At 35.8% G+C, this 24,359-nt stretch overlaps 1 protein-coding gene across 1 annotated transcript in view; it reads left to right on the top strand.

Moving 5' to 3' along the window:
* Window positions 1–4,164: 4,164 nt before the first annotated feature.
* LOC138713311 (uncharacterized) overlaps window positions 4,165–24,359 on the top strand; it is a 157,571-nt gene continuing 137,376 nt past the window's right edge. Inside the window, exon 1 of the mRNA XM_069845296.1 lies at window positions 4,165–4,286. The gene's annotated coding sequence lies outside the window, so the exon portion shown is untranslated. The remainder of the gene's footprint in view (window positions 4,287–24,359) is intronic.

Here is a 24,359-nt window from a genome sequence, read left to right as displayed (position 1 = left end):
GAATTTGCAGTTTGAAATGTTGGCAAACAAAGAAACAAATGCTAGGGAAGTGATAAAAACTAACAAACGCTAGGGAAGTGATAAAAACAAACAAACGCTAGGGAAGTGATAAAATTGTAGCGATAAACAGCCATGATTGGTTGAAGCACGTCCTTTCGTACCGTTTTATTGGTCAAAAGTAGTATGACGTAGTAAAAGTGTAACAGCCACTACAAGAAGAGAGACCAGTTCACTGATCATTGTGACTTTTGAGATCTCATTACTATTGCCGAACACATAGTAAAAAATGTCTAACGTAAATGCTGAAGAATGTCTATGCTGTACGTGCGAACGAACTCCTTAACTTTATTCAGGGAGATCGATGTCATTTAAATTTTGTATCCTAGGCATTCAAGGTTCATTTAATTAAGACATTATTATCTTTATTAATACATTGCACTTGATCGTACAAATGTTTATGTGTTGTTGCAAATTAATGGTTTGTGTCGTTGTGTAAAAAATTAAATAATGGTTTATTTAAAGACGCTCGAAACTGCAGAGGTTACATACATACATACATACATACATACATACATACATACATACATACGTACATACATACCAATTAAAAACATTTGAACGTAAGACACGTCATGAAATGTTTTCTTTCGTTGCCTGGTCTACAGTTGTTTTAAATTGAGTCAATCCTTTCAGGCATTTGGCTAACAAGTTCATTGATTCATGTAGCCTAAGTGAAGATATGTGAAGATTAATTTTATGGACGAGGAAAGCTTAGTAAAGACAATTCGTTTTGGTTGCCTGTAGTTGAATTTCTGAGATTTCCGAAAAGGCTAACTATTGAAATAAAATAAGAATAAAGCAAGAAGATCTAAGAATAATTTACAGAGTACACTTTCCTCTTACAGGTAGTTCAACTTCTCTTCCACAACTAACGCTATACTGCACTCTAAGCGTGCTCGCTTGAAATAGGGCCTATTTTTGTTGTGAATTGTGGCGAAACATTCCCCCACCGCTCTCACGTCATCGGAGCGTACAAATAAAGTGGCACAACTCTACCAAAGAATGAAAATGACACAATAATGATCATTATATCATCTTTCATAAAGAAAAATGGCTTCTGTTCCATTTCATCCCCTCAGGGATTACAGCAATTAACAGGATGTGCAAAATCATCGTCTGGAATGGTAAATTTAAAACACAAATAAAACATTGTACTCCTTTGCGAGAAATCGATTTGTGGTGCGCTGGGGTGTAGTTGTAAATAATAGGCCTATAGGTCTAAGGTGTTTCGCGAAAAGTTTATTATTATGAATAAATAATAATAATAATAATAATAATAATAATAATAATAATAATAATAATAATAATAATACATTTCCGTAATAATTATTATTAATAAGGTAAAACCTCGACAAGATCAATTCAAGAAACCGCATACTGTTTATGTCGCGTATTTACAGGGACTGCGTATTATGCGGGTATTCTAATTTTGATTTGTATAGGCCTGCTTTATCTATTATCATTTTCTTACTGAATTACATCATCCATGGACTTGGACAGTAATGCAGTATTACCTCATTATGTAATAGCCTACGTCAAAGATATTTACAGAACCGGTATATAGGGGAGACTGTTGTACCTTGAATAACTTTTCATATTTCATTTTCTTAAATTTTGGGAAATGAAACTTTTTAAATAAAAAAGCGCTTTAAATAATTATTGAAGATTCCTTTACAACTTCCTACAGGTATTTTCCTGTTTTACAGATCTATTAAGGATAAAAAAAATAAAATGAAGGAATATGTAAAGTGTTCCATGGTACAACAGGTTCGTGTGGAAATATAACTGTAAAAACTCACAATAATTTATAAAAATGTATTTGTCATCATTTGTATGTCTCTCTGATTGAGATTTTAATTCATGGAGGAGCCATAACTGTTTCAACAGTTTTCTTGAAGGCATCCGGATCAATTAGGATCCTCTTAACTTCCAGACTTACTTCGTGGCATGATCTTAAAATAAAGGAAAAACAAAAACCGCTATCATCATGTACCTTGAAACATGTGCCTTGTTACAAGATGTTTTGTAATCCAAGGTACAAGAGGATGCACGTTTAAACAAATATGGCTCCCTAACCTAGAGATGAGAATAAATCACGGAAATTAACATATGTATTTACTCACCAGATGATAAGAAACACACCGTACTTGATGGATAGTTACAAATACAATTTGGTTTCGTGTTAGATAACATATAACAATAAACAAAATATTTACTTTTTATACCAATCTACTTCAGTTTGAGTCGACTATGTAGCAGCAAAAATCAGAAATAAAAAAAAATTATTCAAGATATACTATGCTTAAAGTACAACAGTCTCCCCTACTTAATTTTTTCCAAAAATTAAATATATTTTATAGTTGTTTGTCTGGTATGAGAACCCTTACCAGGAATACTCACATTTTCAACACGACTTAAATATGAGTTTACACTGAATGACATATCATCAGAAGAATCACTCCCGCAGAAACGTCAATAAAACAAAGACAACAAACTGGCTAGCAAACATTTCCAAAATTACGGCCGACTGAGGAACAATGTGAAAGAGGGCTTAGGATAAAAGGTAAAGTATTGTAACTCTATACAGACTTAAGCGCTTTGGTAAAGGTTCAAATAAGAAGGTGGGGTATATTGTATGTAGCAGAGATGAACAAAACTAACTGCCGCTGTCGCTCACTGTGTTCGCTGCATTTGTCTTTCGAGTTTCGTCTCGTCTCGCCATTCTCGTGCGCTTCGAGTCTCGCTCATTATTCTTCGAAATAGTATTTTGTCGGCATGGTAAGATTTCGTAACTTTGAATGACATGCATCATTGTAATAAATAACATTATAAATGTTTAAGTGAGACAAAAAAACAAAACAGAACAGTATCTTAGTTATCAAAATGTTCTGGTTCTATTATATGATTTACCTATGGTTATATAAATAAAAAAAAATTCTCAAACAAATCTGAATTTCTAAGCAACATAAAATATAACATTAATATCTTATTACACTTGATCTCAAACATATGAAAAGAAAATTCCTAGTCTTTTAATAAGGTCCTAGTAATTAAATAAAGACTGGAGAACAGATTATTATGCACTGAAAAGTAGAGATGATGTTTCAAATAGGCTAGGTACTTGATTGTTTATACATATATAACAGTTGCCAAAGTAGATAAAAGTTCAGTCAGGTATAAACTACTGTGGCGATTCAAGGCTGCTTGACGATCGGGACTTCGGGAGTGATCAATCTTGGCGTCCCGAAACACTCACAAGCAGTCTTTACGTCAACGACGCGACGTATACAACATTGTTGTGCGAGTTTTCGGCTTTGCTGGCGCTGTTAGTCTTGCTTTCTCGATCGATGTTCATCGCTAGTATGTAGGCTTAAGTATGTAGGTAAATACTGTATTATTATTATTATTATTATTATTATTATTATTATTATTATTATTATTATTAGACCGGAGGGAAAAAGACCTTTGGGGAGGCCGAGACGTAGATGGGAGGATAATATTAAAATGGATTTGAGGGAGGTGGGATATGATGATAGAGACTGGATTAATCTTGCACAGGATAGGGACCGATGGCGGGCTTATGTGAGGGCGACAATGAACCTGCGGGTTCCTTAAAAGCCATTTATAAGTAAGTATTAGTCTACTTAATAGTAATGTCCCTGCTATTATACTCGTGCATATTACTAATCCACAATTATAAAATACAGAGTTGATAGGGATGCGAGTAAAACATTTATTTTAAGAAGTAAAAATGAAAAAGTAGCCTGGTGATGCACTTATTTGGTAGCCACAAATCATATTAACTCAACAACGCTAACAACAATCACAATGATAATTTAGCCTATGTGGATTCTCGCTTTTTGGAAATCGAACCTCAGACATTTTGGTCTGTCGGGGAACTGACGCGATACGTCTGACCATACTCAGCAGCATTACCCGTTTTGGAGTTCGAACCTCAGACGTACAGAAAACAATGCTTCTACTCTCCCACGAGGTTGAAAGAACGTCATGGATACCCTCACTGTTGTTAAATGTGAGCGCGGGGTCCCGAGTTCGACTCGACTCGCGGTACAAATAACTCTGTCTGCAGGGGGTCGCGGCGTGGGAGGAGCGTGCGACGTACAGCGAGGACGCGAGGCCGAGCGGCAGACTCCGGAGAGCCGGCGAGGCGGAAGGATGTGCCGGGCAGCGCGGAGATGCGGACACGAGGCGGCAGCATGATAACGGTAAGGTGATAAGTGGGCGTGGCAATTTGCGCAAAAAAGTAGGAGAATAACGCCCAACTGTCAACCGCATTGGGCGCTGTGCTCCATATTAAATTGTTATCTGATAGCAGTGCACGGGTACAGTGTTGAAACCAGTTTTACGAGCTTCTATTATATAAACGTCTATGCTGTTGTGATATATTGGGGGCTACGTAATACGTTGTCTCGGGTTTGATTCCGGCAAATAATTTCTCTCTATATCAAAATTAAATAGAGAGTTTGTCTTCATTTTTGTATTATTATGTCGTCAAAGCTATTGCTCTGTGCCACGCTGAACATATTATGACAACGAATGGCGTAGTTTGAGTATGGTGTTGATGAAAGAACTCCACTTTAAAGCTTGGACCAAATGGACAGAATTAGTCCATTCGTATAGTTATGAGAATAATTTTTTTTTTTCGGTCTGAATATACACAACTATTATGACGTTACGAGAAAGACACTATTATGCATTAGGTTGTGAGTGTTCTATCGTGTGTGAATAGGGTATTGTGTTTCTACTCGTTGAAAATTTCGTTTCGCGGTATTTAATCTTTACCATGTGTTTTTCTAGTGTTAAGCCGAAAAGTTCGCAGAGTCCAAAATATCGCCGAAAAATTATTATTATTATTATTATTATTATTATTATTATTATTATTATTATTATTATTACATTCACTAAAATATAAGATTTTATGTTTATTAACAAAGAAAGCGTGAGTCCCTTCCCCTTGCGGAAAAAAATTAATCTTATGGAAATGGAAATTTAAGAATTTACTAAATTAAGAATATACACGAAAAAGTAAAATCAATTTCAATACAGTGAAACCTCTCATTTACGGACATCAAAGGGACGTAACAATCTGTCCGCACCTGGGAGGTGTCCTTTATTGGGAGATAGGCTCCTCAATCTAACAGTAAATTTATAATATGCTTTATGTATCCCTTCACGCTTTAAATGAAATGTATTACTGTAGTTTAATTCTAAATACAGTATACTACAGTAAATTCTTTGCAACTTTGAACTACAGTAGATAAGACTGAAAAAGGAAAATACAGTACTGTGCCATGCATTTTTATTCTAGGTCTACAGTTATGCAGTATTGTAATTTACAATTTTCAACTTAACCTTTACGTTCAGGTGCCATGTGTCTCGAAACAGTACAACTGATTGAATTGAAGAGAATAATCCTACTAACCCTATCATGTGTCGAATACAATTTCACGATTGCGGAAACCTTGGACCCATGAGATATGTTAAATTTTATGACTCTGTTTATCCACCCGTTTCCAGCTAACATGGGGTAGCTGTCTGGGCTATGGTAGCCTACGAGACCCTAATTATCTTCTTTCATGTTAAGGAATTTCTGTACAGTTCTCAAAACTAAATGTTCCATTTTTGTAACACATTATGCCTTCAAATCCAATTTCTGTCCTCAGTCAGGAGGTAAAGCAAGTTTTAGGACTGTGAAACAGCTGTTCTTGTCTGAGTGTGTCTGTAAACGAGAGTTAAATTTATCATTATTTCTATATTATTTCAGTTGGGACATAAAAATCTGTCCGTATATGAGGTGTGTCCGTAAGGAGAGGTTTCATTGTACTTGAAATTTTTTACTTCATAATAACACTCAGGCTAATACCTGACCGAAAATGGCTGCCAAATTAAAATACATTTTCTAGACTCGCAGTATCACGAAATTATATTGCTCTAAATTTGTTTTAACATTCAACTTGTGAGCATCAAAATTCGTGGAGTGTATTTGTTATTTGCTTTAGTTTTTGTGCGTGTAGAGTTTTGCGAATGTTTTTTTTTTTTTTTTTTTTCATGTCAGTGTATGAAAAACGTTGCTTTAATAATTTGTGCCTTGGCCTTAACAAAAATTTAGAACTTGAGTTATTGTCAAATTGTACAGACTCCATAAGAATCTGTCTCTTCTATGCTATCTTGTGATTAATATTAAATCCGCCTTAACGGATCTTCTACTTTTATTATTAGATACATATATTCCTATATACACGGCAAGGAAAGTATTGCAGGCAGATAATTCACGATTTTTTTACGTTGTCACGAGGAGTATGAATGATAACTCAGACTTGTTTATGTGTGGATTAAGAACACCGATTTTCGTTTTGTTATGATCCTTAGAAGATTCTATTATCATTCTAAATTAAAATTTGTTACCATTTCCTTTCCATGTGCACGCAATGAATGAGATTTCTCAATTCTGTATCTAATATTATCACTGACGGAGTTATGAATTGTTTTTAATGGGTTATTTTACGACGCTGTATCAACATCTGAGGTCATTTAGCGTCTGAATGAAATTAAGGTGATAATGCCGGTGAAATGAGTCCGGGGTCCAGCACCGATAGTTACCCAGCATTTCCTCATATTGAGTTGAGGGAAGCCCTCGGAAAAATCTCAACCAGGTAACTTGTCCCAACCGGAATTCGAACCCGGGCCACTTGGTTTCGCGGCCAGACGCGCTAACCGTCACTTCACAGGTGTGAACTTATGAATTGTTATAGCCTATATAGGCCTACCGTCATTCGAAAAATAAAAAAAAATAAGAACGGCTTAAATAAATATGTGAACAGGAGCATTTCCTTCCACACGGTAAAGATAGACTAACAATAATTGTGTCTTTTTAAAGTTGAGATTTCAGTGTCAATTTTCGTTTGGTGATTTCAATTGAAGAGTCCACTGCAAGAATGATGGATGTCATTTGGAATACATTTTGCAGGAGAGGCAATTGAAAGTTTTAAATGCTTAGCGCTCAAAGCTTAACTGTGATTTTCCGATCATTACTGGACAATGACTATCAGTGTTAATGCCATATAACATTGACAGTCTTGGTTCATTTTCGACAAGAAAGTGACATCCATCATTCTTGCAGTGGACTCTTCAATTGACAAGAAAGCTCCGAATTATTTACTTTTATAATTTGTAATTGAAATTCTTTGCTTAATCCTTTTAAAAGTGGATATTCAGATCCGATGACGTGACAATAATCAACAAGTGTGAGAAAATTAACAGTGAAAATTCAGAGTTTCCTACGAATCTTGTAATACACGTAACTAAAATAATCTGCCGGGAATCCAATTTTGATAGTTTAATGAGAAACATTCTGTGATAGTCTTACATAAGTGTGACTCAATCACTGGTCAGTCAGTTGTTCAGAAGTGAGTCACACGTTGTACGTAATAAAGGGGAAGATGAACGTTTACACGCCACTGAGGCGCATAGAGATCTCATACTTTCTAGACTAGTATGATGTGGTCAGAACGTCGCTTTGACCACGAGAATGACTTGACACTGAATTATTTTAGACATACGTTGCATATACAGGGTTCGGCATTTGGTTCTGACGAGTTTCAACATGCTGTTGTAAAGGAACTATAAGGTTTAAAAATTAAAAAATAATACAGTATAATAGCTTGAATAGTGCAATTTATTGCAATGTCTTCATTTTTTTTAAATTACACATTTCAAGTGATTCCCTTGGTATCTTATGACCTGTTGTAATCTTACACGAAAACTGTTGCTGACACTTTGCAATAAACCTGGGGTTTCGTTGATTTCTTGAACTTCAGCCTGTATCCTGTTCTTCAGATCCTGGATAGAGTGTGGTCTGGTTTGAAGCACTCTTGCTTTGAGGGTGACCGTATGGTGTGCTGTTTCTAATGCCGTCAATAGGTCCCTATTTTTTCCAAGATGGAAATGAGAGAGCTGTTGCGGTGAATGGTATCGACAGATGTTACAGACATTTATTAGGCGCAGTAAATAGGGATGACATGTGGTTTCAACAAGATTGGGCTACGACCCATACTGCCAGAGGCACACTGCGATTCTTGAGAAATTTCTTCCCAGGACGCATAATTTCTCAGTTTGGAGATATCAATTGGGCGGCTCGATCCCCAGAGCTAACATCTTCTGACTTCTTTTTGTGGGGACACACTCTATCCAGGTTCTGAAGAACAGGATACAGGCTGAAGTGCAGGAAATCAACGAAAACTCAGGTTTATTGCAAAGTGTCATGAACAATTTTCGTGTAAGATTACAACAGGCCATAAGATACCAAGGGGATCACTTGAAATGTGTAATTTAAAAAAAAATGAAGATAGTCCAATAAATTGCATTATTGAAGCTACATACTGTGTTATTTTTTAATTTTTAAACATTATAGTCCCTTTACAATAGCATGTTGAATCTCGTCAGAACCAAATGCCGGACCGTGTACTAAGAAGCAGAAAATTTTTCGACACGTTACCTGCTGTAAGGAATTGTGTGCAAAAAACTTCAATTCATTTCAAAACTGTAATAATATAATGTCAAGCCTGGATTGCGGGATATCTGTACGTCTAGAAAGTAAGTTCTTTCTGTTTGCACATGATACAGAAAAGGTTCAACAGACTTAGTTGTTGATAATTTAATCTTCAGGTAGACTTCTGTGCGAATTATAAGACAAGTGGACAATAAATTTCGTGATTATCCATAATAGTTTTGAATTGAGGTATTACCCTCTGCAAGAGAGGAATACAAACTTTGGGTTGAGGGGACTTGACAATAATTAGATTGCAATACACGTCTATTAAAATAATGAACTAAAAATAAATACTTTCACATTTTTTTAAATATGAGCATGCAAGTTACTGTTTGAAACAAATACATATGAATCGTGAATTGCAGAAACCCCACAAGACACAATTTTCCTCAAATTCCGTTTTTCATATGGTTGTAATATTCATACACAAGCCTTTCAAGTTGTGCAGAAATCCCACAAGTCTAGTATTCAGTGTACACTTCACAGCGTCAGTAAGTTACAGTGAATTGCAGGAATACCACAAATCCAGGACATGTGGAATTTTTTAGAAAATACAACACATTCAGTTTGCTTTTCTTTGTTTTTTTTTATGGGATTAAAGGAATTAGAAGAATTAAATGAGGGGCTCACAACCAGAGTGGACCAAGTCCATCAGTGGTCAGTTTGTGGATTAATACAATCTCGGATGAAGAAAACTTAGATTTATTCATTGCCATAACAAACAAAGTCCATAACTCATTTGTTACTCCACAGAGGGCAGCATTTCCTATGGAAGGTGAAGGTTGCTAAGATGAGCCAGGAACTTTAAAACTCAATTTCTCAAAATTATTCCAGAAGGATTTGATCCACTCTGGTTGTGAACACCTCAAATGTGCTATTCTCATAATTTTGAATTTTTGTATGTTTGTGTACTTTTTTCTATTTATTGGCTTAAATACACATTTAAGTTTTTTTATAAGATAAAAAATTGTCCTCCGTCTTCTTCACCTAAAAATTGCTTCAAAGAATAAAACGATTGTTACTAGTCGTGAATTGCAGAAACCCCACATGTCCAGACAATTCAGATTTTTTCCCCAGAAAATACTAATGAAAGAGATTAAAATTCATGTTATGTCAAACACTAGGACTTATTATTATGTTTTAATAAAAATTGTCACTTCAAAATACGATATGCTTTTCAAGATAATAAGTTTTTTGTCCCTCCTGAACAAAATTACTCAAATGGACAAGTGAGGTTTCTCCAATTCACGATTATATATTAAAGAAAGTGCTCTTTAATCTAAATTGCAATTTGTAGTTAGCCAATTTCGTTACTGAAGTATAATATTTCAAAATATCCATAAAAGTAAAGCTAAGGGTATTTCTTGTCCCGCGCCGTAGCGTCGTTGTCTAAGGCATCATGCCTAGAACTTGCTTCACAGAACGCACGCTGGTTCTTTTGAAATTTCCGTTAGTGTATGGGACTGGTGCAACAGTAACAAATATAAATGACACTCGGGAGGAAATTAAACGCAGAATAAATATGGGAAATGCGTGTTATTATTTGGTTGAGAAGCTTTTGTCATCTAGTCTGCTGTCAAAAAATCTGAAAGTTAGAATTTATAAAAAAAAAGTTATATTATCGGTTGTTCTGTATGGTTGTGAGACTTGGACTCTCACTTTGAGAGAGGAACAGAGATTAAGGGTGTTGGAGAATAAGGTTCTTAGGAAAATATTTGGGACTAAGAGGGATGAAGTTACAGGAGAATGGAGAAAGTTACACAGCACAGAACTGTACACATTATATTCTTCACCTGACATAGGCCTAATTAGGAACATTAAATCCAGACGTTTGAGATGGGCAGGGCATGTAGCACGTATGGGCGAATCCAGAAATGCGTATAGAGTGTTAGTTAAGAGACAGGAGGGGAAAAAGACCTTTGGGGAGGCCGAGACGTAGATGGGAAAATAATATTAAAATGGATATGAAGGAGGTGGGATATGATGATAGAGACTGGATAAATCTTGCGCAGGATAGGGACCGATGGCGGGCTTATGTGAGGGCGGCAATGAACCTTCGGGTTCCCTGAAACCCAGCATCGTGATGCACTTGGGGAGCTGCAGTAGGTAGCGAAATCCGATTACGACAACCATTTATAACAAATGGAGGGATGATCGTGCTAACCATACAATACCTCCGTTCTGGTTGGATGATCGTTCACCTCTGCGGAAGCATGTGAACGTAAGATCAGAGGTCAGCAATCGGCTGGTCGGCCCTGGCTTTATATTGGGTGTTGTGGTGCGGATTTATTTTTTAAGAGCATTTCTTTACACGCCATGAAAGCGCATGAGGGGCCTGGAAATAAAGTTCTATGCTTTTACAACTTCGGCACTAGAGTGAGGTGATGATGTCGCTACCACCCTCCAACCGTCTTTTGCTCTTGGAAAAACCTGGTACTAATTCGATAGGAGGCTGGGTGGACCCTGGGGCCGTTGTGGAAGCTTTGGCATCGAGAAAATTCCTGCCACTACCCGGGATTGAATCCAGGACTTTTCAGTCCGCAGCCAATTACTCTAACAAATAAGCTACCCGGCCGGCTTGAAAATATAGTTAGGCCTATAATATATTCAGTTATTATTCCAGTATTTACTACATCAAATTACAAAGGAAAATAAAAAGAATATTAAACTAATGGAAGCAAAGAAGGAAAGACTTGCACCTTAATTTGTATTAGTGCTATCATATTTAAGATTTGCTGTTATACAATGAAGACTGCGATGTAGGAGAGTTTGTTGTAAAATAAAAATATAATCGACTACAGTAAAATGTTATCAGTAGTTGAAAATAATGTTTCAAAGGACGATTTTTGTGATGGTACAGTAATAATCTTTGTCCAGAAATAATTTTTGTAAGTTATAAATGTACAGAACTGAATTTTTATCTCCACGATACTCCTTGAATTTACAACCGCTGCACAGTGTGCAATAACGCAAATCTAGCTGGACAAAATTAATAATGGATTGTTATGAAACATTGTACACACCTTATAAACAGCACATATTTTTTGTGTGAAAACTCTGACTACGTTTGTGTACGAGGAACTACCACTTTATACGGGGTGGTTTTAGGCTAAAATAAAAACTTCTCTCCTATCTAACAGATTTTTTATATGAAACAGTGTACGGAAGTTACAGGTGGAATATATTGTTTGTGTACAAACTATATTTACGGTTCCGTAAGAGGAAGTACCCCTTTACAGGGAGTGTATTTACGCAAAATTAATTTTTCTCCTACGCAACAGATTTTTATGAAACTTTGTACAGGAGTTACAGGTAGCATATATTTTTATGTACAAATTCTCATTACCTGTAGGCCTAATTGTTATACAAAGTTTCATAAAAATATATTATATAGGAAAGAAGTTACTAATTTGGTCTAAATGCACCACTATAAAGGGGCAATTCCTCTTATGAAACATAATCAGACTTTGTAGACAAAAAAATAAAATATTCCGCCTGAATGCCTCCCTAACAGCTTGCTTAAAATCTTCAATTGTCTGATATCGATGTTTCGAGATATGCTGCTTAATTATTCCCCACAGGAAAATCACACCGCCTTTGCTGCGGAAAATTTCACACAGGACATGGCGCCGCATCATTTTGTGCCGCGTTGATGATGGTCCCATACTGATGTTCTGAATCACTAAACAAGCTGGAACGTAAAGTATCAACCTTTGTCACACATCTCCTATGACATGTTCAAAATGGATGCACATCAACATACAAAAAAAAAGGGAGTGACAAGACTTTCGGACCTTACTGTACATTCCACAGCTGCTTAGTTTGTATAGGTAGCTCAATTTGTTAGAAATTATATTAATTTTAAATATATTAGTTACTTTAGTATTAACCCTATATTGAATCTAGAAAAAAATATTGTGATCATGGAAAATTCTGTTTCAAGGCTTTTAGAAAAACACAAGTTTTCATCATAGCGGATATCGGAAAAATTGGTTGCCTTTCATCTTTAGGGCATTTTAAATCGTTCCTTCCTTACATAATGAAAACTAGTATCAGACTTAAAATACAAACAAAAGAATGAGGAACTGAAAAAAAAAATAATTTAAACTTCTCAAATTTAGGGGTCTTTTAAATAGAAGTTCCCAACGTTTCGGAGCTGTGAAGGCTACTGTTACGTCAATGGTTTTTTTCATTCTTAATACTCATTTTTGTGTTTTCCTTTTCTGTATGCTGGCTGTCGGTCTTTGTATTGTTCTCTCATTTCCTAAGTGGCTACTATGACGTCATATGATAAGCTGAAGTTGCACTGGAATACGTCACAAGAGTTTTCGTCTACTACTTACTTATTAGTTACATACTGCTCCTGTATTGAGAGTGACACAAACAGTGGCATCTTCACCTTTAATTTAAGTCATAACGCAACCTCTTCTCGTAAACCATTTTCAATTATATTCATATACTGTATAAGGTTATTCTAAAGTAAGTTCCCAGTTTGAAATGGCTATAGGCTATCTTCTGTACATATTAATAGTTTGATTCCATATAGATAGATTACCATTTTGCTTTTAGAGGAGTTGTTTTTTTTTCGATATCTATTTCGTTGCTGTGGTTAATTTATTAGGTAAACTTCTGAATATACCACAAACTCGTTAACTGCATCTCGTCAGATCTCTGCCATGAGCTCAATAAAATTCTTCTACCGCAGTATTGATTATTATTATTATTATTATTATTATTATTATTATTATTATTATTATTATAGTAACACTTACGATAATCTATTATTGGCAATTCGGTATTTGATAGCACATTAATATTAACATTAACAATAAATAATAATAGTACATTATGCAACGAGCCTATAATGATAGTAATTAAGAATCGAGTATGGATATTTATGAAACGAGCGCAAGCGAGTTTCATAATTTTCATACGAGCTTCTTAATTACCGGTATTCAGATGTATACATTTTATTTGTACGTGACAAGATCGGGAGTGACCTTGTTCTAGGTCGTGAATTGTGTGATGTGCGCAGACGCGAAAGTATTGATTTTTTCCGAGGAACAATAATGTCATTGACCTTGACGTAGTCCCGTTAAACTTGATAATATTATAACCTTGATTATTGAGTTCGACATTAAAAAACGAGATGACAAATTGAATTTATTTGAATATTATTTACAATTAACGCTAATTATTATAGTAACATAACCTTCTGCGACAGTATTGGATTTCCGGCCTCCGTGACTTTTCGCTAATTCTCTTTCGATTGCATATCCGAGAATAATCGATACTTGCGGTTTTATAACGGTACAAAGCTGACTTGTCATTGGCTGAACACATGTAAGCTGAGTTATCATTGGCTGAAGACCTGTACTTTAATAAGTAAGTGTACTTTAATGACATGCATTAAAGGGCTGCTACCAGATGTATAATTAGTACATTTCGGCATGGTCGAGCATAAAATCAATTATGACCCTGGAGGTCGCAACATTTCATAGCTCTTTGGGTACTTACACTAAGTTCATAAATAGGCTTCTCAGATCTGACACGGAAATGCAGTGGAGCTCGCGTAGCTCGTAATTCATTGTCAGCACGACGCCAGATCTCCATCTGAAACAATACAGGAATGCGTTGTTAATAATAATAATAATAATAATAATAATAATAATAATAATAATAATAATAATAAGGAAAAGTTGAGAATATTAGACTGAAAATTTAATTGTAGGTGCAGTGTAATTATCTAAGTTGTGTCATATAATTAATTAAGTTAATATGTAATTAATTAAGGTGATATGTAATTACCAGACATCGGATTCTAGGGCAAATGCCTATTTTGTTTCTTTAGGAGAAAAGTAAAAATAATTATTAATATTTGTGTTTCATGGAAATTGAAAGGTATTCAAAGAGTTTTATAGTGCCCTAAAATGCCCTAAAACGGTTATTAGAGCCTAATTTGTTAATATTCGCCTAAAAATGCCTAACTCACTGTAAAGTTTCGCATTTTACTCTTACTTTTTATAATTTATACACGCATTCACTGCGAAATTTAAGGCATTTAAAAAGTGGAAAGTTTGCTTCACACTGGCCATGAAACCATTGATAAAGGAAACAAAATGTTTTGAATCTCACGACACTTGCAATAGATTTCACCGAATTTAACATGTTTGGAGGCATAAGTGCCGACAAAGAACCAACCTTAGTTTTGAAGCAGCCAACAATCACAACATGTGCTGCTACCGATTCAGAGATATACTATACTATAAAAATGACTGTTTTCGGTCTGAAACCGATTAGCTGTACTGCCCTTCAGAGTGTCATAGAATCACAATTTTTGGAGAAAGAGTGTTTTTGAAATATTTATGAAAAGTCGTAAAACTGCGAATTAGTAGGGTAAACCGTTACAAAATATTTAAAAGAATGGCCCTCCTAGTGTTAACACTACCAGGAAATGCAACAATAAGTGGAACTTTGTATTTTTGTCCAATTGAATCTCAATAACAACGGTTCATTTGAATGCTCGTTAACAGTTGCTCTTTCCCTCACCTTATTTTTTGTGTTGAGAAGTTTTGAGCGGTAGGACGTTTTCCTGTGAAGTTTAACGCGATAATGCCGAAAAATATAAGTGCAAAATCTACATTGATCCAGCAATGGCTAACAGAATATTCAGAATTCACTTATGATGGAAAAATAATATTCTGCAAGATTTGTAGCAAACAGGTATGTAACAATAGTTGAAATATATAAATTCTATTAAATTTAATGAGTAGGCCTATAATATTTATACATTGACTGAGCTATCCTGAGGTATAATTCTTTTTAAGACCACTACACTTTAACCTTTTAAATTCCGATAGTTAAAGTATTTGCAGGTCATTAAAATTTTGATTGTTCGGACCCACTAACTTTGTGATAGAAATACGGCAATACAACAATTAGGATTTTATTTTAATTCAGTTTACTTTACATTTTTATATTTCGCAAGAAAAGAAGTGCCACCTAAAGCAGCATGTGCAAGGAGCGGCTCATAAGGCTAAAGCTCAGCAGAAAAATCAACTGCAACAAACTTTACTAACACAGCCTACTTCATCCAATCTCAGCAGCAATTTCTATGCTGATTTAACCAGAGCGTTTGTTGCTGCTAACATTCCCTGGAATGCAATTGAAAATCCGGTTTTAAGACAGTTTTTACAAAAATACTGCAAACAAAATATCCCATCTGAGTCGACCCTAAGAAAAAATTACTTAGACAGAATATACAATGAAACTTTAGCTTCCATTCGGGAGGATATAGGTGATTCTTACATATGGGTCTCTGTGGATGAAATCTCAGATCCTATGAATAGGTATATAGCAAATATGGTAGTAGGAAAACTTAGTCCTGATGGACCTTCGATTCCACACCTCGTATGTGTTAAGGAACTTTCGAAAGTGAATAGCCAAGCCATTGCTTATTTTGTAAATAAAGGCCTACAGTCTTTATACTCAGGTAATATAGACGATTCTAAAGTTCTGTTGTTTTGTACTGATGCTGCCTCATACATGGTTGCTGCAGCTCCACTTCTTAAAACATTTTATCCTAACCTCACGCATGTAACCTGTCTAGCACATGGCCTTGACAGGGTTTCTGAAACAATCCGGAATGAATTTCCTCTTGTCAATTCGTTTATTTCTAACACAAAAAAATGTTTTTGTAAAGCCCCATCCAGGATTTCAATATTCAGAGAGAACTTTCCAGATATCTCACTCCCACCTCAGCCGGTTGTTACACGATGGGGAACCTGGATTCAGTCAGTGGTGTATTATTCTAAGTATTTTAAAGAAGTGGTCACAGTTATTGATAAATTACCTGAAACTGATAGTGCAGCGTGTGTGAAAGCAGTGAAAGATTGTCTGAATGACTCACGAGTGAAAAACGATATTGCCTACATAACATCAAACTTTTCTTTCATACCTGCAAGCATTGGACAATTAGAACGTGAAAAACAATCTCTTTGTAGCCAAATAGCAATAGTAAAGGAAGCTCAAGTGAACATACATTCTGCTTTGGGCGAAACTGGGAAAAAAGTTAAAAATAAGTGGGACAACGTATTAAATAAGAATGTAGGATTTTCATTGTTGGAAAAAGTATCAAGAGTGATATCGGGGGAAAGTGTAAATGTTCCAGTAAGTATTGATGTTTCTATTGTACCTAATTTAAAATTTGCGCCTCTCACATCAGTTTCGGTTGAAAGAAGTTTTTCTGCTTTCAAAATGATTCTCAGTGACAAAAGGCAAAGGTTAACTGTGGAGAATTTAGAAAAAATTCTGGTGGTGTACTGTGCAGATAATTATAATAAAGTCTGAGCATGGAACTGAATTTCAATAACTTAAAATGAGTAATCTTGATATCAATAATCATTATTTCATTAGTTTCAATATATTAAATTTGTGCAGCTCTGTTTATAAATATAATATAGTATTCTTTTTTAATGTTTAAACATACTTTTTTGTGCGTATTTTAGTGTATAACTAAAAATTTCAGTGAAAGAAATAAGTATGATACCTTGATGTGCCTAAAATGCCTATTTTCATTAAAATAGAGCCTAATTTTACAAATTTTGAGCTTATTTTAGGCGCCTAAAACTGCAATTTTTAGTGCCTAAAAATCCGATGTCTAGTAATTACTTAAGTTGATAATAGTTGGATTTAATAGAAGTACTTATAAGTTAGGTTTACTTTTGCTTATAGTGCGCGTTATTAGAGCATAGTTTTTATTTTTGGTCTTAGGTTTATTGCATTTATTTATTTATAGTTAGAATTAAATTACGTTTATTTTATTTTTTTAATTGCTGTAATTATTGTCAATTTTATTAATATAATTATTGTAATATTGTATATTATATATCACTGCCACCGGGTGTATACCCAATTGTAGTGTTAATAAATACATATATAAATAATAATAATAATAATAATAATAATAATAATAATAATAATAATAATAATAATAATAATAATAGGTATTCTACCATTTTGAAGAATATCCACATATAGAATTCCTCTACGCATATTAATCCTTTGATTGAGGTTCTGGCTGATATGTACATCTGTTATCAGGCGGTACATCTCACTTGACGATGTGTGTCTGAGGAAGAACAATATTGTTTGTATGCAGCCGAAGTCTGACTAGTGTAATATGTAGCTAGTTGGCGATGTATGCAATGGAAGGGGAAAGGAACTGGCCACCCTACCCCATTATCTCCTGGTCTAGTTTCCTCATAAGTGATGCCTTGTTGGTGTCACTTGTGAGCTTCAGACCTATCTTCTGACAGTTGAATAAACAACTACGCATATTCTTGATATCGTTGGAGTGGGAAGACGTCCGCCGAAAAGATGTAGGATCCAGTTTGATTAGTTTAAAGATCGGAACAGATTAACACACCTAGGGATTTTTTATGATGACGAAAAAATTAGAATTATGGTTAATTTAACGACGCTCGCAACTGTAGAGTTATATCAGCGTCGCCGGTGTGCCGGAATTTTGTCTCGCAGGATTTCTTTTACTTAAATGCCATCGATCTGGACCGGGATCGAACCCGCAACCTCGAGCATAGAAGGCCAGCGCTATACCAAGTACGCTACCGATTTTATGATGACGATGATGATGATACTGATGGTGGCGCTGATTATCTTCAGGAATCAGGCCGATCGGCCTAGCCAGTTCCGGCTGCAAAATATTTTTTTTTATCTTTCTTTATCTATTTAAGCGCCTTCCATATATCCGTATTATTTATCTTGATATTGTGCATCTAATGTTATTACTGACGGTAGCTTTAATTTTTTTATTTATCTTCATTACCTCTGATTAATGTTCTGGCTGATAATAATCTACTATTAGCCAGTAGGCCTACATCTCACTTCGCCAAATGTCAGAGGATGAACAATTTATCATAGCGTACATCTCAAGTCTGATTAGTAAACTATGTTTCTTTATTTTAATTGTTTATTTTACGACGCTTTATCAACTGCTACGATTATATAGCGTCCGAATAAGATGAAGGTGATAATGCTAGCGAAATGATTCCAGCATCCAACGTCGAAAGTTACCCAGGATTTGCTCTTAACGGGTTGAGGGAAAACTCCGGAGAAAACCTCATCCAGATAACTTGACCTTGAGGTAATGTTAGGTGAAGAATACAATGCGTCCAGTTCTGCGTTATGTAACTTTCTCCATTCTCCTGTAACTTCATCCCTCTTAGCCCCAAATATTTTTGTAAGCACCTTATACTAGAATATTCTTAACCTCTGTTCCTCTCTCAGAGTAAGAGTCCAAGTTTCACAACCATATGGAACAACCGGTAATATAACCGTTTTATAAATTATAACTTTCAGTTTTTTTTAAAGCAGACTGGATAACAAAAGCTTCTCAACCGAATAATAGCAGGCATCCCATATTTATTGTGCGTTTAATTTCCTCCCGAGTGTCATTTATATTATTTGTTACTGTTGCTCTAGGGTATTTGAATTTTTCCGCCTTTTAAAACGATACATTTTTTTTTTTTTTTTTTTTAATTTTGATATTTTTATTTCGTACAATGTTCTGGTCACTTATTTTTCGGGATTTACTGCCAAACCTCCCTCATTTAATTTTTAGTAGACCTACAAGTACTAATTACTCACCGATTAAGTTAGACGAATTATCTTACAGTAGCTTTACTAAAGTTTTTAAAGGACACTGATGTGAATATCCTTTAAAAAAAAAAAAAACTTCGATGCCAATTTTAAAGGCATTTCACACAGTTTACAAAATGCACCACCCCGAGTATGTTCGAAATACAACCAATGATATTTAGTTTCCTATCTTATTTTATATTTGATTTCGCGTCCAAACGTTTTAATAAATTGACTCAACTCTAACAGTACTAGATGAAAGTAAAACAGATGGAATTACCGGTTCACAGATTTCTCTTTCACTTAAAGTCAATTTAGAATTTTCTTCATTAAATGCAAAGAGTGCACTTTCCTTTGGCTCCTCAATACGTTTTTTCTTTTTAAGAAAATGAACAATGTCTGTTGTTTTGCTATCGTACACTGATATGTTTATATTTACAGTACATTTTAGTAAACAGGATTATTATATCTGCTAAACAAAACTGACACTGAAAATTACACCAATAAAAGCTCAGTACACCGGACTTCTTAACTATAACAATCAAGACTGAAAATGCAGACGGTTTAAATTTCGACCAATCAAGATCGGCCTGCAGACCACTATATTTCAAGGAAAAAAATCCCCCTGAAAATCTAGATAGAGTCTAACAGAATTTATTTTAGCTACTGAAAAATCATTATCAAGTTGAAATATAATATTGTAAAAGTTGTATTTTTAGTTTTAAAAAGTCTGAAATCTCCGGAGAGAAAACATCCTGAAACCCGACGTGGGTAAGGGGAATTTCCCCCTGAATTCATCATTGTACCGAAGAGTTTTTGTTTGTTCATGCTTCAGAAGTTTTGAACAAAAAAAACCCTTCGAATCACACGAATGAGATGCAATAAGACAACACATTGAATGGAATAGTCTTGGTAGTTCCCCGGCGAGCACCTGTAGTGTTCCTGTGGTTGGCTTCTCGGATAGATTTTGCTGCTGGTAACAAGGAGCCGTGTTGTGTGATGTCACACCGGTTTAGCAGGAGAGAGGCTCCCGGCAGTTTACACCATGTGGGCGTGTGCGACCACGACTCTTTTTCTGTTTTGTTTCAGCAAAACAATCAAATACAGGTATTATCCAACACTTCTGGTTGCACCAGACCAATAGCTTTTATATACATTTGCGTGCATATATAAAAAGAAAATGCCTTTTGTTTGTACAGATGAATTGTGTTTTTACTTTGACGTTATACAAGATATTTGTCTGTGTGTACGATTGAACAATGTCATTCTCATCGCAATAATTTTTATGTAACTTTATATTTTACTGTTTTATATAACAATGATGAAGATCGTAAAGAAAATTGGTGTGGACTGGAAAGAGAGAAGACTGTTCAGTAATCTTTATTTGAAAAAACGAGTCTAAGGTCAGGATAGGAGAAGAAATGTCAGAAGGAAGTGAAATTGGGAGAGGAGTACGTCAAGGAATGACCTTTATCACCTAACCTGTTCAACATCTACTTGGAGGATTTAGTAAAGAACTGTTTTCAGAACATGGAAGGAGTGATAGTAGGAGGAGGAAGAATAAAGTATATAAGATTTACTGATGATATGGCGTTGTTAACAGAAGAGGATATAATACTAAGGATATGCTATTGGAACTAAATGACAGCTGTGAGCAGTATGGAATGAAGATGACTGCCAACAAGACGAAGACCATGGTCATAGGAAGAAAAGTAAAGAAGGTAAACTTGCGAAATCTAAATGAGGCAGTAGAGCAAGTGGACAGCTTCAAATTCTTGGGGTGTACTATAAGCAGTAAAATGAGCTGCTGCCAAGAAGTCAAAAGGAGAATAGCAATGGCAAAGAAAGCTTTTAACAGAAGGAGCATCTTCTGCGGACCTCTGGAGAAAGAACTAAGAGACTAGTGATATGCTTTGTGTGGAGTGTAGCATTGTATGGGAGCAGAAAGATAGACATTACGACGAAGTGAAGAGAAGCGAGTAGAAGCATTTGAAATGTGGATATGGAGAAGAATGGAACGTGTGAAATGAAGAGACAGAATAAGAAATCAAGCTGTGTTGGAAAGAGTGGGGAAAAAAAGGATGATGCTGAAACTGATCAGGAAGAGGAAAAGGAATTGGTTGGGTCACGGGCTGAGAAGAAACTGCCTACTGAAGGATGCACTGGAAGGAATGGTGAACGGGAGATGAGTTCATGATAGAAGAAATCAGATGATAGACGACATTAAGATATATGGATCATATGCGGAGACTAAGAGGAAGGCAGAAAATTGGAAAGACTGGGGAATGCTGGGTTTGCAGTAAAAGATCTGCCCTTGGGCAGAACACTATGAATGAATGAATAATAAATGTAAGATATATATATATATATATATATATATATATATATATATATATAGGCGGCCGGGTAGCTCACTTGGTAGAGCAACTGGCTACGGACTGGAAGGTCCGGGGTTCGATCCCAGGTGGTGACAGGATTTTTTCTCGTTGCCAAACTTTCAGAACGGCCCCGAGGTTCACTTAGCCTCCTATAAAATTGAGTACTGGGTCTTTCCAGGGGTAAAAGGCGGTCAGAGCGTGGTGCCGACCACACCACCTCATTCTAGTGCTGAGGTCATGGAAAGCATGGGGTTCTACCTCTATGCCCCCAAATGCCTTCATGGCATTATATATATAGAGAAAAAATCACACAATAAATACAAAAGAACATTATCCCCTAATTACCTTATTTGCGTTCGGTGTTAATACTACCCAACACCAATAAATAACACTTCCCCTTATTTCGTCGGCCCCCCTCCCCCTCGGCCAGTTCTACCCTCAGCTGTCGAACTTTTGTCATAACTTTTCCCAGACTCTCAAAGAATTTAGCGTTATTTAATAATATGTTGCTAGGTGCCCTCTGCTAGATGTAATGAAGGACTCTGGCAGGAATCGTTTCCTCAGAGTTTCTGTGGCTTCACACTCCGATAAAATATGATGTGATGGCTCGCCTCAACCGCAAAGAGGACATATCCCTTATCAAAATGGGTACCCGGTCTTTCCCTGGCCGGGTAAAAAGGCGGTCGGAGCGTGGTGCCATCCACACCACCTCATTCTAATGCAGAGTTCAAGAAAGCATAGGGCTCTACCTCCACGTCCCCAAGTACCTTCAGGCCAGGTATCTTACTATTACTACCACTACTCAACCAATGAGAAGTTAGTAAAAAAAATATTTATGTATTGTACGAGGGAGGATCGAAAATTAATGCACAACTTTTTTAATAGGTAAGCAAAAGGAAATAATTCAGAAAAAAATCTACATGTTTTACCTATTTTTCAACACAGGAACCAAGTCTCTCGACACATTTCCCCCATCGTGACACCAGATTCAGTACATCTCGTTCATAAAACTCCGTTTTCTGGGCGTATAATCACATGCACACGACTGATTTCATTTCTTCATTCGAACCAAAGCGTTGATCTCCTAGGAATTTTTTTCATTGATCCGAAGAGGTGAAACTCAGATGGTGCGTGGTCTGAGCTGTAGGATGGGTGATTGCGGCCTCAATGCCTCTAACATTGGGTGGAGTTGCAGCGATCACTGGTCGGCTGGAACGTGCTTCGTCGGTAACATTTACTCGGCCCTCTTCGAAGAACCTGCACTACCTGGAGATGTTGCTACGGCTCAGACAATCAGTACCATATACCTTCAACATTTCCCTGTGAATTTCACTATGACATTTTTGTTTTGTTAAAAAAACAGACTACACCTCACTGCTAGCACACGTTCCATCTTTACTCAGTAATTACCGCTCGTTTCGCCAGAATGACACCTAATCAAGCCATTGCTGTCTGTAGCGCAAGATTCAAACTATCTGCCAACTTTGAACTTCATAACTGAAACAGTATACCGCAAATGAATTGTTGTGCGTTATTTTCCGATCCTTCCTAGTAATTATATAATATTATAAGTTGAAATTATTGTCATTCATGACAATTAAAATACTATATTATCTGTATTGAAAATGTCTTTTCCAAAAGTTTCATGTCTTACAATTTGAGCTGGTAGTGTTTAACATATCCTAAATTCTAGATAGAAAAGATTATTTCTTATGCCTTTAACTGGGGCACATAAGGCAGTATTGTTAAGAATTTACAGTTAATTAATGCATAATTAAAATCGTTGAAGAAAAGGAGCATAGTGATATTGTCGTAGGGATGTACGAAGTATGACGATTGAGAGACCACAAAGTTATTCATAACTATTAATAGAACTGTTACGTAGAAATCAGTGTTATTGGAGGAGCAAAAAATTATATTGCATGGATATTCTATTGTTAAATAACGGAATTTCACTCGGAAATGATTAGGTAAGTATTGAGCCAAAAATACATAAAGATCTTAAACGAGTCAGTTCTGGTAATTTTGTTTGATTTAATATATATAGCTGATTTTAACAAATGCTGTTCTGCTGGTGTAAGTTAAATATTTATTTTGGAAAGATTTTAATCTCATGCCATTCTTCTCTACGTCACGCTGATGAGATCGGCAGTCTACAATAGCTCTGAATGTACGAAATATTTTTAAAGTTGTTAGTGAATAATAAACAATTCGAAGTTATTCTTGTACAAATGTCGTCAATGAAAATAATAATAGGACCGGTTCTAAGCCCTGTAGCACTCCACAGTTCATGGCGAATTTAGCTGAAAGTTTATCAAACAGTTTTACACAGAATTTTCTATTTCTTAGTTTATAGGGAGACATACAGACAGATAGGTAGATGGGTAGACGGACAGGCAAGGGAGAGATAGATATACAGACAGACAGATAAACTGACGGATTGAGCGACAGCCAGAAAGACAGACGGACACAGAGACGGACGGACGAAAGGACAGACGGTCGAATAGACGACAGAGAGAGAGAGAGAGAGGGGGGGGGGCAAACAGACAGATAGAGAGACAGAAGGCAAAGAGAGAAACAGACAGAGAGAAAGAGAGGAGGGGCAGAAAGACTTATAGCACAGTCTAGTATATATAGTCATGAAGCTTGAGTTTATGAGGGTACTGGGAACAATAGACTGTGCAGGTACTATTTCG

Source organism: Periplaneta americana, chromosome 14 (assembly GCF_040183065.1).
Source record: "Periplaneta americana isolate PAMFEO1 chromosome 14, P.americana_PAMFEO1_priV1, whole genome shotgun sequence".
NCBI classification, from domain to species: Eukaryota; Metazoa; Arthropoda; class Insecta; order Blattodea; family Blattidae; genus Periplaneta; species Periplaneta americana.
Note: the sequence above shows the minus strand (reverse complement) of the source record. Positions and strands in the feature narration are given on the sequence as shown.